This window comes from Prionailurus bengalensis, chromosome B2 (genome assembly GCF_016509475.1).
Source record: "Prionailurus bengalensis isolate Pbe53 chromosome B2, Fcat_Pben_1.1_paternal_pri, whole genome shotgun sequence".
NCBI lineage: Eukaryota > Metazoa > Chordata > Mammalia > Carnivora > Felidae > Prionailurus > Prionailurus bengalensis.
In genome coordinates, this window is record NC_057349.1 from 125,233,018 (window position 1) to 125,248,523 (window position 15,506).

The 15,506-nt window shown below is 41.0% G+C and overlaps 1 long non-coding RNA gene across 1 annotated transcript in view; it reads right to left on the reverse strand.

The window, feature by feature from the left end:
• The window catches only part of LOC122490028, a 35,772-nt gene extending 20,270 nt beyond the window's left edge, over positions 1-15,502 (reverse strand). Inside the window, exon 1 of the long non-coding RNA XR_006299068.1 lies at positions 15,140-15,502. This is a non-coding gene — a long non-coding RNA (uncharacterized LOC122490028). The remainder of the gene's footprint in view (positions 1-15,139) is intronic.
• Positions 15,503-15,506: the final 4 nt, after the last annotated feature.

Here is a 15,506-nt window from a genome sequence, read left to right on the forward strand (position 1 = left end):
GTAAGCTCTGTGAGAGCAGATGTTTCTGTTTTGTCTACTGATGTATCCCAGAGCAGTACTGGCATACCACAGGTGCTCAATAAATTCTCCTTGAATCAGTGAGTGAATATTTCCTAGTATATCCATTCTCCAATTTAGGCACATTTATACATGTATATTACTTCCAATTCTTGCTATTACAATATTGCAGTGAATACTGTGAGTGTATCTAGAAGCAGAACTACTGGATCGTGAGTTAAGCACAACGTTAATTTTCCAGATATATTTTCAATCAACTCTCCAAAGTGGTACTTATCATATTCCCATATGCAGTGTGAGACTCCTGCTTCATATTTTTTTTTTAATTTGAGAGAGAGTGAGAGGGCATGAACAGGGGAGAGGCCCGGGGGTGGGGATGGGGAGGGAGAGAGAGAGAGAGAGAGAGAGAGAGAGAGAGAGAGAGAGAATCTTAAGCAGGCTCCACACTTAGTGCAGAGCCCAAAGCGAGGCTTGATCCTATGACCCTGGGATCGTGACCTGAGCCAAAATCAAGAGTCAAAAGCTCAACCGACTGAGCCACCCAGATGCCCCAATCCTTTTTTACATTTAAAAATATAATTTTTTTTTAACGTTTATTTATTTTTGAGACAGAGAGAGACAGAGCATGAACGGGGGAGGGTCAGAGAGACAGGGAGACACAGAATCGGAAGCAGGCTCCAGGCTCTGAGCCATCAGCCCAGAGCCCGACGCGGGGCTCGAACTCACGGACCGCGAGATCGTGACCTGAGCTGAAGTTGGACGCTTAACCGACTAAGCCACCCAGGCGCCCCCCTTTTTTACACTTTTGATGGCACTTGATATTGTCAGACTTTTTAGTTTTTGCAAGTCTGAGTATTCAATGGTATCTTATTTTAATTTTCATTTTCATTTACCTGATTACTGGCCAATTTGAACATCATGTATTTGTTGATCATTTTGATCTTCTCCTTTGTGAATTACCTGTTCATGTCTTTTGTCCACATTTTTTATATATTCTCTATATATATTCTTTTTATATCTTTCCTCTCTCTCTCTCTCTCTCTCTCTATATATATATATATATACACATAATACACCAATATTTTGTTAATTATATGTGTAGCATGTAACTTCTTCAGTCTCTCATTTTTTTAACTTTTTAAAAGTGATTTTTGATGCACAGAAGTTGGAACTCCATTGCTAAACAAAGACTGTCCCATGTTAATAATTTCTTAAAGGTGTTTAGAATTTTTCTTGCATATATATAGATTTAAAAATACATTTTAGAAAAAAAATTTCCATAGGCATCCATTTTTTGGTAAGATCTATTACCATCTTATAGAATACCAGTGTTCCATGGACAGATTTAGGGAATGCTTCTCTAAGAAACAGGGACAGCCAGGAGGCTTTTGAGCAAGGTAGCGATGTGATGGGAACAGAGTACAGGAACAGAGAACACTACTTACTATTTTCTTTTTGTTCTATGTGGGCAAGTTTGCCTCTGCCATCTTGACTTTACAGAGTTGTTCAAAAAATCTCAACTGATTTACACAATGGCTAAATTTATCATTCCATCTGAAGTTCTTGTTTTATCAAAACATTTGGCTAGGCTGACATCACCGTGCATGCCAAGGAGCTTAACAGGGTCTGGGTAACTTCTTTTCTTTTTTTTTTCCTTTTTTTTCTTTTTTTTTTTAATGTTTATTTATTTTTGAGAGAGACAGAGACAGAATGCAAGTGGTTTGGGCCAGAGAGAGAGAGAGACACAGAAGCAGAAGCAGAAGCAGGCTCCAGGCTCTGAGCTGTCAGCACAGAGCCCGACGCGGGGCTCGAACTCACGAGCTGTAAGATCATGACCTGAGCCGAAGTCTGACGCTCAGCCGACTCAGCCACCCAGGCGCCCCGGGTAACTTCTTTTCTAAAATACTTAATGGGAAATCTATATGCCTAACTTTGTATATGAAAGGTGTAATGTAGCTGTTAATATTCTGGCTATGCTAAAATTTTAATTATTTTTAAATATTTTTTTATTATTGAGATACAGAGAGAGGCTGAGCATGAGCAGGGGAGGGGCAGAGAGAGAGGGAGACACAGAATCTGAAGCAGGTTCCAGGCTCGGAGCTGTCAGCACAGAGCTCCACATGGGGCTCGAACTCACAAACTGTGAGATCATGACGTGAGCCGAAGTCGGACGCTTAACCGACTGAGCCATCCAGGCACCCCAACTAAAATTTTTAACATTCTGGAATTGGGGTCATTTTAGCTAACCTAAATGCCTGATGATTATCAAGTGATCATTAAGTGCCTAAAGTCCAGTGTGACAGAGGAGACTTTGAGCCCAAATCTTCTTTCCTCAGATTGTCAAGGAAACATTCTAGAGTCCTTATCAACTTCTATCCTTTAAAGATAGAAATGGTATGAAGCTACTTCTTGTAACTCAATTCTCATCCCCTTCCTTCTCACTCAGTTACAGTCTCAGGTAAACAACATTGATAATTTAAATGATGTTTAATTTCCTCATTGTGTCCCACCTTCTATTCTTTTGACTTCTATTCATCTTCATTCAATTCTAAATTCTAGATTAAAGGAGTTAAGAGTAAAGTTGTTTAGGCATTTAGTTGAATGATAAATATAATTCATTCAAAGCAACAAAAAATATACTATTAAAATATCAACCAATTTAACTTAGAGACTATTACCTTTTCATATAAATTTTTTTTCAACGTTTATTTATTTTTGGGACAGAGAGAGACAGAGCATGAGCGGGGGAGGGGCAGAGAGAGAGGGAGACACAGGATCAGAAACAGGCTCCAGGCTCTGAGCCATCAGCCCTGAGCCTGACACGGGGCTCAAACTCACGGACCGTGAGATCGTGACCTGGCTGAAGTCGGACGCTTAACCGACTGCGCCACCCAGGTGCCCCGAGACTATTACCTTTTCAAATATCATAATTATTGATGTTTTAATGAGAAGAATTATTAAATAATTTCTAAGTCAGCCAAACAAGACAATAGTATGACAATCACTAAGGACAAGAGATAAAACTAAAGGCATATTTTTAAAGCAACCAACTTAAATGTTTATAGTCCCATGTGTATATAAAAGAAAAATAATTTGGGACACCTGGGTGGCCCAGTTGGTTAAGCATCCGACTTTGGCTCAGGTCATGATCTCACGGTTTTGTGGGTTCGAGCCCTGCATCAGGCTCTGTGCTGACAGCTCCAAGCCTGGAGCCTGCTTCAGATTCTGTGTTTCCTTCTCTCTCTGTGCCCCCCCTGCTCATGCTCTGTCTCTCTCTGTCTCTCAAAAATAAATAATAAGAAAAGTTAAAAGAAAATATAAAGAAAAGAAAACGGATTTAATGATAAAGTAATGAACAGACAGGAGCAATGGTTAGGTTTGTTTCACTATAAAGTACTTGTTTTAAATATTTTGTCACCATCTTGTAAACCTCTCTCTTTTATGTAACAAAATAGCATCAATCAGGGGCACCTGGCTGACTCCGTTGGTAGAGCATTCGACTCCTGATCTCAGGGTCATGGGTCTGAGCCTCACATTGGACATAGAGATTACTTTTAAAAACCAGCATCAATCATTTTTCTCTGCTGATAGATTTAACTACTAAGAGATTCTTCTAAAAAATTTTTTTAATGTTTATTTTTGAGATAGAGAAAGAGAAAGAGTGCAAGCAGTTGGGGAGGGGGAAGGGGGGGCAGAGAGAAAGGGAGACACAGAACCTGAAGCAGGCTCCAGGCTCTGAGCTGTCAGCACAGAGCCCAACACGGGGCTCGAACTCGTGAGCCGTGAGATCATGACCTGAGTCGAAGTCTGACGCTTAACCAACTGAGCCACCCAGGCGCCCCAAGAGATTCTTTATATATCATAAAAAGATCCAAAGTGTAAAGTTAATTTTAATGCTACAGCACGTCCTATTCCAGACACTGGTCTGGATCTTCGAATTTCTCTTCATCATGTCCTAATATATGATCTCTCTCTCTCTCTCTCCCTCTCTCACCCCATCTAACAATTTCGCCTCACTCTTTGTGAGCATAGATTGGAAGAATAGTAAGGGCGCTCCTACACCCCGGAGAGAGTTTAAGTGATCACTGGAAGGGATGGGGAAGTCTTTGTGAACAACATATGGAAGTTCTTAGATGTGGGGTATCGTCCAAATTGCATCGCCTTGAAAAAAATCTCCCACTGAAAATTGAAAAATTTAATAACCTTAAAAGTCTGCTGAGTTACAGACAGGGCTCAAAATCATTTCTCTTTCTTCAGACCATACTAAGTAGTGAGTCAACGTTACAAAAGTAGGGGGGAAAAGCTAAAAATATTTAATATGAAAAAGCTACGTTTTTTCTTTTTCTGTAGTGTCCTCTTCCAGTGACAAACTGAAACAGTAACATTTATCAGTCTGGTTACAGAACACATTTATAAGTGACACCAAGATTTGGGAAGAGCAAAGTATGGTAAAGGGGAGAAATTCAAGGTTTTACAAGAAAAGGTGTGACTAAAATATTAGAGAAGTGTACAGAAAAAAAAGAATAATACAATTTTGGGCAGTTACGACTGACACATAAGGTGACAGATATAAAGGTGGTAATGACTAAAAGAAAAAGATCTGGGACTCACAAATATATTTCATTGTTTCAAAAAGCTGTGCTATCTTAATGGCATTACAGCATAAAAGACCTACAAGATGATCCTCTTTCTCAGAGTAGGTAAAATAAATCCCGAGCCATCATGCTTGTTACTTGAGGAAAACAACAGGATCCTGTTTACCTTCTTTCGGTCTAGTGTAGATTTCTCTCCTACCTGGTCTGAAGCTCACACGATTAGAACCACGCCTTTAGGTTACATAATGCATATAGGGCACTGGCCCAGAGGATACGATTGCACCCAGTAGATGGTGAAAGGCTCTCCTTAGCATGGATTCTCTTGTCAGATCACGCGGTCATGGATGGATGGATTCCTGTCTTACCCTCCCTTCTGCTGAATGCCTGTTTCTTTCAGGCAGTAACTTAGACTCTGGGTATTGGAAAAATGAATGGGATATGGTCTTTTTCCTTTAGGACCTCCTTGTTTGACAGAAGACACTAATAGGAAGACAAATACAATGCAACATGATATATTTTTGACTACAATTGACAAAGGTTGAAAAGAGTAATATCCAGCATTAGCTAGAACATAAGAAAACAGCACAGAAACGCCATTTCTAGAAGCTCAAATTGGTAACAGGTTTTCTGGAGGACACTGTGGCACTATGTACGAAAAACCTTAGACAGCAATAACAAGTAAATAGAGTTCACCTCAACAGATCCTCCGAGCTCAGGATTTATCCTAAGGAAGTCATCAGACAAGTTTGCAAAGATGTTTGCACAAATATATATATTGAAGCATTTATGAATAGTGAATATACTATAGTGTCCAATAACAGGTGATTGGTTAAATGAATTTTGCTACATCCATACAACAGCGTATTATCACCATTAAGAGAGCTACAGATTTATGCAGTGAGTAAGAGATATGCTTTTGATATATGTTTGAGTGAAGGGTAGATTACAAAGCATAATACAGATGTGATGAAAATGACACTTAACCCCTGTGGTCTTCCTCTGCAAAATCTGTCACGCCAGTGTAATCATGAGAAAAAAAATCATACAACGTCGAATAGTGAGTCATCTTATAGTCCTCTGACTAGTACTTCAGAACTGTCAAGGTCATCAGAGCAAAGAAGTCTGAGAAACTGTCAGAACCAAGAGGAGTCTAAGGTGACACAAAAGAAAAATGTAATATGATATCCTGGATGGGATCCTGAAACAAAAAAGGACACTAGGTAAAAACTAAGGCTATCTGAAATCTGTGAACTTTAGTTAAAATAAATGTATCAATATTGGCTCAACAATTACAACAAATGTATCATATTAATGTAACATGTGAATAATGAGCAGTGATTTGAGAACTCTGTACTAGCTTTGCAATTTTTCTGTAAATCTAAAATGTTCTGATAGATTTTATTTTAATCAATAACAATCAGTTTTAAAGATATATATTTACTATATATAAGAAAAAGTGGGGAAGGATATACTTCAAGGGGTTAATTTTTTCAGTTAGATTTATTGAGGTATAATTTATATACAGTAAAATGTACTTTTTTTTGTTGTGCAGTTCTGTTAATTTTAATATACACAGTCACTTAACTACCACCCTAATCAAGATACAGGACACTCCATCAGCCCTAAGGCCCAGCCCACTCTCTGGCAACTGCTGTTTTCTTTTCCTTTGCCTTTTCCAGAATCCATGTACACAGAATCACACAGGATGTACTCTGTTGATTAAAATTGTTTTTTTCCTCAGAATGTGAGACTGTGGGTAGTAATTTCCTTATTCTTCTTACCTTGCTTATTTGCATTTTTAGCTTTTCTATAATAGACATAACTTTTGCTATTTAGAATAATAAAAGTGAAAAGTAATCATAATGGGCATTTTATTATAAGTGAAGAGATAATGCTACTGGAGTACTTATGAGGACATTTTTGTCGAAGATATTCAAGCTGCAGGATTATTTTACTAAAGAGTTAAATTCTAAGTGGCAACAGCAGTTACGAGGTGGGTTCTAGGATCAGCTAGAGCTAGGTAAAAATCCCAGCTCCACTACTGACCAGTTGTGTGACCTTGGTAATCTATTTGGTATTTTTTACCCTTAGTATCCCCATTTTAAAAATAGGGTTAACACAGTACCTGTCTCATACAGTTGTTAAAAGAATTAAATGAGACTGCATGCAAATTTGTGCATCACAGATATTAGCTACTAAAATCATTTATATCGTTTATTCTCATTCTCGTGATGATGCTATCACTATGATCACTGAGCTGTTGAGAGGTGGAGGATACAGGGTCGTTCTCGGCCAAGGAAGCAGAACTCACGAGAGCAGAGTTATGGAAGTGCCTCCAAGGGCACAGTGGCAAGTAAGGGGCCGAGGGAGAGGAGGCAGATACCCAGAGCCAGGTTGTGAAGGGCATGCTCACCCAGGCCAAGGAATTTGTTCCTTACCCTTAGGCCCGAGGACAGAAACCATTTTGTTTGGTCACGTAAGTTGTACCTCTGGCTGTCTCACAGTAGCTTCATTTTTTATGCCAGGTCAGTCTCCCCTTTCCCCCTTCTACTCCCCAGGCTGCCAAAGCATTCTGTCCATTTCTCTGTCACCACATGTAAAATGGGGCACTGTAATCACCTGTTTACAAGCCCGCATCTCCAGGTAGGATGAGCTCCTGTAGACTCTGTCCCCTACCCCACATTATATTCCAAAGAGGTAGAAAATCCCTACCAAATATTTAGTGAATGAACAGTTACATTTTCTCAGGACAAAAAGAAAACAAAAACCATGAGAGGTTACAATTCCTGGTAGATATGTTTCCATAAGGAGAAAAAGAAGAAATTCTAAGAACTGAATGATCAGAAGGAATAAACAGGACCAAAGGGGAGACAGACCAGAAGCTCTGCAGGAGGCTGGAAGGCTGGGGAGGTGGGGGCTGGGGGGAAGGGGCCTCAAGGCATGTTACTTAACAGTTTTGACTAGAAAATTGGGCAGCTATCATCAATTAACTCTTGATATCCTACTATATTCAGAAAGTGGTAGTTCTGTATATGTCAATATGAAACAAAATGTAAGATACATTGTTAAGTGAACAATGTGCCTATGCTAAGGGTGTAGGGGAAACATGTCTGTATACACACATGTACACATATATCCATACACTTATACATGCATGAGATGAAACCAATAACACGGGTTGTCTCTGAAGAGGAGAGTTCTCTTCATTATAAAATTTTTACTACCTTTAAGACCACTTACGTACATTAATCTACTCAAAATTTGTTTTTAAAGAGATCCATAAAGTGGTATTTTAGAATACATTTCTAAAATTAACTATTAAAAAAAGGAAGCCATTTACATACAAAGAAAAAAGGTCTGGAATGATATATACCAAAATGTGAATGCTACACATTCTGTGGATATTTTTTCTTTTCTCCTTTGCTAGTCTTTCCTGTTTCCGTTTTCTAATTTTGCTGGTTCCTTCTTTTTCCCAGGGTTCAGTCCTTGGTAGTTTTCTCTGTGTTATTTTGGTGATCTCATGGAATCTCATGGTTTTAAATACCAATAATATGCTGGACAAATTTATATTTGCAGGCAAGATCTGGGCTCCAGGCTTAAATATACAACTGTTTATTCAACGTCTTCAGTTGGACGTCTAAATATCAGCAAGTCAAATATGACACAACCAAAAGCGAACTTCCTGCCCCCTCCCACACACTTCAACACATAAGTCCTCCCATCTTAGTCTATGGAAAATCTTTCTTGCAGTTGCTCTGGCCAAAAACTTGAGGGGTGCCTGGGTGGCTCAGTTAAGCATCCGACCTCGGCTCAGGTCATGATCTCCCAGTTCGTGAGTTTGGGCCCTGTGTCGGGCTCTGTGCTGACAGCTCAGAGCCTGGAGCCTGCTTCAGATCTATGTCTCCCTCTCTCTCTGCTTCACACACCAGGCATGCTCCCATGTCACACAGTGGTGCTGGTCCTTCCTCTGCTCTGACCCCAGATAGTCCGAAGATTCAGTTCCTCCCTTCTTTCAAGTCTCTGCTCAAACCTCACCTGCCTTCCTAGAACGCCGTGTCTATAACCCACCCACAGCCCTTTCCCAGCTCAATCTTTTCCCCTAAGAGTCATCCCTTTCTATTCTATAACAATGATTTGGTTAATTCGGGCATAATTGGCCATGCTCACATTTGAATACAAGCTCCATGAGAACAGGGATTTTTGTCTGTATTGTTCACTTAATCTAGGAAATACGTGGCATAGAGTAGATACTCAGTAAATGCATAGTGAATGAACAAGCTCGCATTACCTGTGATGTGAAGAACAATTTTTAGGGGCTTCTGGGTGGCTGCGTCAGTTAAGCGTCTGACTCTTAATTTGGCTTAGGTCATGATCTCACGATCTCATAGTCGTGAGGCTGAGCCCTGCACTGGCTCTGTGCTGAGCCAGGAGCCTGCCTGAGATTCTCTCTCTCCCTCTGTCCCTCCCCTGACTGTGCGCGCTCTCTCTCTCTCTCAAAAAAAAAAAAAAAATTTATTTTAAAAAATGTTTAAAAATGTTTCTTTTATTAGGAAAATTTATTGTTTATTTTTAGGAGAGAGAGAGCAGGAGAGGAGCAGAGAGAGAGGGAGATGAAGCATTTGAAGCGGGCTCTGTGCTCACAGCAGAAAGCCCGATGCGGGACTCCAACTCACAAACCATGAGATCATGATGCTTAACTGACTGAGCCACCCAGGCACCCCCCCCCCAATATAATTTTAAAATAAAAGTCACTATAATGAACGAATTGCTACGAGTGTATGCTTAATCATTTCAAAGCTTTTTTGAATGTATATAAATATATTTTCCTTTCAGAAACCTTTCCATTTTTGTTACCTTAGGAAAATACATTTCTAGGTTTTACTTATTTTTTTTCCTATTTATGAAGACTGAAGTAGCAAAATGCTTTTTAAAGTTTTCACTCTGGAAGAACACGGTAAACCATTTTATTTCAGTGATCTCCTTTTCTACCGCAGGCAGCGCAGCAGAGCCTGGGCTACACGACAGGGGTGCCCATCGCCACCACCGTGTTAGCCTCTCCGAGCCTCCTTCTCCATGCCTGGAAAATGGGAACGATCCCTCATACCGTCGTGAAGATTAAGCGGGACCAGAACAAGTATTTGCCAGGTGCCTTCATCGCCAAACGGGTGGTATCATCTCCGTTTTCACAGCTTAGGCAACAGGCGCCCAAGGTTGGGGAACTAGTTAGTAGGAGGGTCAGAAGCTTGTTCCCTATACAGGACATTCAGGGCTCTTCACCTCTACCCTCACTGCCTCTACTCTCTTTGAGGGAGGGTAAAGGGTAGGCCAAGCATCTAACGGCGGCCAGTTGGGAACTGAAGTCTGTGCCTTGAGCCCGTGAGAGGTCACAGCCCCGAGCAGGGGCCTCCGATGAGTCCACCACTGCCACAACCGGGGTACAAGACCCCCCTCGGGCAATCATAGCTCTAAGCGAGTGAGAGAGAATTAACAGGGACACAGGGCAGTATCCCTCCCACTTCTCCTTTCCCATTCATGGAAATGATCACGCAAAGTTAAATCCCCCGCCTTTTTATTCTTCTTTCCGGGTCTCGGCTCAATAACTGATGTCCACCCCAGAAACCTCTTTCTCACACTGTACAAACAGGGCACACTGCCCTCTTTCATCCACTTCCACCTCTCGTGAACTCTCAGCCAGGTACCTCAGGTAAATCCTTCTCCCTTTCTGACATCCTTCGGTCCGTCTGCAAACTCCAAAATAACACCATTGTGGTTGGTAGGCACCAAAGTGGCATTCATGCTACACCGAATTGAGCAAAAAAAACCAGTCATTCACTTTGAACTGTTCTAGGCTCAGTGAATAATACGGTGCACTATCCCAGACAGTGATCAGATAGAGGTCACCTTCAAAATCTTCTCAGACAAGTCCCTTACCCGTTTCTCTTTTTTTTTTTTTTCTGAAAGAGAGAGAGACAGAGAGACAGAGAGAGCAAGCGCACCAGGGAGGGACAGAGGGAGAGGGAGGGAGGGAACCCTAAGCAGGCTCCACGCTGTACGTGGAGCCCAACGCAGGGCTCGATCCCACCGTGAGAACGTGACCTGAGCCAAAATCAAGAGTGGGGTGCTTAACCAACTGAGCCATCCAGGTGCCCCCCTTACCTCTTTATTTTAAATTAATGTAACTATGGTGAACAGTGCCTAAGGAAGCCATAGGCCAGCTCAGATCCCAGTTCTACTATTTCGTAGCTGTGTGACTTTGGGCAGCTATTTATCCTTTGCCCCAGTTTCCTCATCTGTGAGATGGGATCATAATGGAATCTGTGTCCTAGAGTTATTAGCAGGATTCAATGAGTTAATTCATCTAAAGCCCTTAGAATGGCTTCTGGCCCAGAGTCAGAGAAAAATAAACATAGGTCAGTGAATTTCATCAAATATGAACATTTAATATTTTAAAAACATTTCTATTTCTTGATCTTTTTTCTATGTTTTTATTTTACTTTTGAGAGACAGACAGGGTGTGAGCTGGGGAGGGGCAGAGAGAGAGGGAGACACAGAATCCAAAGCCGGCTCCAGGCTACAAGCTGTCAGCAAGAGCCTGATGCAGGGCTAGAACTCACAGAGCGTGAGACCATGACCTGAAACGAAGTCAGTTGCCTAACTCACTGAGAGTCATCCAGGTGCCCCTCTATTTCTTGATCTTTAAATTTTTTTTAATGTTTTATTTATTTTTGAGACAGAGAGAGAGACAGAGCATGAGCAGGGGAGGGGCAGAGAGAGAGAGGGAGACAGAGAATCTGAAGCAGGCTCCAGGCTCTGAGCTGTCAGCACAGAGCCCGGTGCGGGACTCAAACCCACAAACCGTGAAATCATGACCTGAGCCGAAGTCAGACGCTTAACCCACTGAGCCACCCAGGTGTCCCATATTTCTTGATCTTTAAAATACTTTTATTACAGGAGCACCTAGGTGGCTCAGTCAATTGAGCGTCTGACTCCTGATTTCAGCTCAGGTCATGACTCTGGGGTTGTGGGATCAAGCCCAAGTTGGGCTCCACGATGAGCAGGCAGCCTTCTTAACATTCTCTCTCTCTCTCCCCCTGCCTTTCCCCCACTTTCACGTGCACATGTGTACTCTCTGTCTCTAAAATAAAAATTTAAAAAAAACTTTTATTACTTTAAACTTGAAAGAAAATTTAACTACAAATGGTGTTTCAGTCATATAATCAATTAAATGTACTCTTATTAAGTAATCTGAAGATCTTATAGTCACAATAATGTTCCTGTGGAAAGCTTATTTTGAATTCAGAAATATTGGCAAATGAAATTTTGAAGTGCATTTTATCTAGAAGATAGGGAATGCTTACATTAAAAATGCAAATGTACACGAAACTATGACATATGATTTAATTTATCAGAAAATTCTTTACTTTTTTGAAATAGGATTTATTTCATAAACAATCCTTCTATTTCTATTGCCATAGCTGGTATACCTCAGGCACCTGTGAAAAGTGTAAGTCAGAGGTGAAGGGATCCAGGATCTCCTGGCTTATTCACAGTGCTTGACTTTTACAACCAGGCTCGTGAATGCTAGAAAACACTGCGTTTGTATAAAATAACCTCTTTAGACTATACCATCTGCACTTGCCTGAGGGGTCCATTTCCTGAAAATAATTTACTCAGCTATAGAACTCTGATCTGTACCGGTAACTACAATGAGCAGAAGGTTGCACTTGCAGTGAGGAAGCTGATCCTACGAGCTACTTCCTTTCCATCTCTCCAAATAAGGCAACACCACCGCGTCTGCAGACCTGGTGAAGTTCTGCTTCTTTTGGAATTAACAGCAACAGAATACGTGTTGGTAAAACCGCCAGATTTAGTAAAGGAAAACTCGATGACCAGCTGAAGGTGATTTTCAGATACATGAGAAGTATTTTTTTAGTATAAATGTGTCCCAAATATTGCATGGGACTTATACAAATAAAGCATTCTTTGTGTTTCTGAAATTCACATTCATCCAACCATCCTGCATTTAATCTGGTCATGCTATTCGTTGGGAGATTATTTATTTCTAGACACATTACTGCTCACTCACTTTCTCTCTCCCTCTCCCTCCCCCTACACATGCACCATGCACACATGCAACTTCATAATTTGAAGGAATGCATGTGTTTTGTAAACAACTACCCTAATTTGTATTTATTATCAAGGTTTTGGAAACTGCTTTCGTTTGTGTTGAAATTAGAGGAAAAATCCATAATCTCATGTAATTATATTTTATTACTTCTTTGGATCTGTACAATTACAGAAATAAACTAAGAATTCAGTTTTTATTCTAACTCATTTATGTTCTCAAAGTTAAATGGAATCTGGTCTCAGAACAATTTAATATGAGATAATACTGCCACCTGGAGACCAGAGGCAGGTATGACTAAGAATCAATCTAAATTCTAATTCTTGAATAAGTAATCTGAGTTATGGTGACACTTGATTTAATAATGCCATCTGCCACTTGCCATCATATGGGTCTAATTTTTTCCTCATTTATTCATTAATTGAATGTAAATTTTCTAATTTTCTATTGTATGCCAGACACTACGCTAAACTTTGGGGATATAAAGATGTATAAAACCTAGATCCTTTCATGAGTAGCTAACAGATTGGTAGGAGAGACCAGCATGTTACCAGCTGTCATCCCATGTACCCCTACCCTTTAAGAGTGACGCAAAATGGAATATAATACTTGTCTTCATGTAGTGGGAAACTCCTCTCTTTCCAAGATTACAGCATAGACTGTGGTTTATAATTTTCCATTCACCTTAGACTCTAAGCTCCTCCTTCACCTGACATAGTGCTGTTTATACATCACGTTACTGTTACACACACGTTGCTCTTATTCTCCGTAAATCTCCCAAAGATGCAGAACACAATGCTTTTCCTTGATTTTCATAATGTTCATACAAAGCTTTGATCCTGTAGAGAATTTATCTTGAAGTTTGGAAGCATGGAAGACGTGTGTGTGTGTGTGTGTGTGTGTGTGTGTGTGTGTAATTAGAACAACACTACCAATTACAAATCGAACAATAGACCTCATTGATCTTTTTAAAGTCTTCTCCCTCCCTCCACTTTGACTCTCCTTTCTCACTCTGCTCCCTTCTTTGCTGTCCTTTTCTTCAACATTTCCCAACCCCTACCTTCTACTACAGTGAGCAATTCTTCCCAGATTATTATATAGAACAATTCAACTTTCTCAATTTCATATCCCCAAACTCAGCCTCCTGCCCACCTGTGCATATCCAGCACTCCTTGCTCCATTATGACACACAATGGGCCATCTTCTTAGAGTATCATCTCCCCTTTTCTCCCTATACAAGATTTATTTCCCCTTGACAGCTCTTAAAACGCAGAGTGGTAGCAATTTAGGTTTTAAATAACATCTTAAAATTTCCTTGTTGGTTATTATGTGTTATGAGGGCCTCTTCTACTCTTCCCTTCCTCCCTGCCTTGCTGCCCCCCTCCCTCCCTTCTACTCTCTCTGCTATACTGTAAGCTATCCCTACAAGTATTTACTAGTCTTGTGGTACTCTTTGGTGATACTGCTCAAATTAAATTAAAATTCAACAAAGGAGAGAAAACTGATGGAAGGGTTGTTACGCAGTATAGCTAATTTTCTGATCAATGGTATACTTTGCTTTCTGGTTAAGCCTATAACACAAGCCTTCTTCTAAAGCTGGAGTGTTCCTACAACAAGAACTTGGAGAAAAGATATTGGAAAGATGAGTTGTCCTCTTGCTGATATCTTGCTGACAACCGACTGAGTGGCTCAGGTCATGATCTCACGGTTTGTGAGTTTGAGCCCCGTGTAGGGCTCTGTGTTGACAGCTCAGAGCCTGGAGCCTGCTTTGGATTCTGTGCCTCCCTGTCTGTCTGCCCTTCCCCTGCTCACACTCTGTCTCTCAAAAATGAATAAACGTTTAAAAAAGTTTTCCGATTTTTTTAAAATGGAGGGCGTGATGGTGGACGGGCATCCCAAATTAGAATACGTGGGTTCTACTTTGTTCTGCCTCTCTAGCATTGATGTATTTATATCAATCTCTAGATACGGCTTCCTCATTAACAAATTCAGGAGAAATATGTGGTACTATCCATTGCCTCTTCAATCTAAAGATCTACAAACCTAAAACCTCCCTACACGGGAAAGGACATCCAGACGAGGGAATGAAACCTGGATCTCGCCCCTCATTTAGGATAGTTCTGTCCCTCACAATACACAATTCCTTCTCCAGAAGAAATGTATATAGTGATAGAACTGTTTTGGTGACGAGAAACGAGCATTTATTAGCTTTTTTGAGTGTCAAAGTCCTCACATCTAAAAAGAGGGTAACACCTACCTCATGGAATTGTAGTGACGATGGGACATAACGCCTGTATAGGGTCTGAACAGAGTAGTTAACAGAAATAGAATCTCATTTAGGGGCTTGGCATGGTGTCATTAAACAGAATCACGGTTTTTCATGGCGCCTTCCAAACTTTACCTTGAGAAGTCTCCGCGAGGTAGTTGATTCAGTTGCTATGACGACACTCCGGTTCCGCCTCCGCTCTTGCTCGAATGGCATGCTGGGAATTGTAGTGCTGTGGGAGCCCACGTTCAGCCAGGGGGCGGGACAGCTTCCGCGAAGCGCTCTGCGTCTCCCGTGCCTGCTTCCACTGCTACGCCTACTCCTCAGCGCTTGTGGGCCACAGAACCCAAAATAAAAGTCCAACTATGGGTCTTTGTTTCCACGTCCGCCTAAAATACAGCTGAGAGCAGGACAGTAGAGGCAATGTGGTGCCAAGGGCGGAGACGGGAACCGTACTGGAGTGGCAGGAAGAGGCGAGGCTCCCGCCCGGATGGGGAGGGGG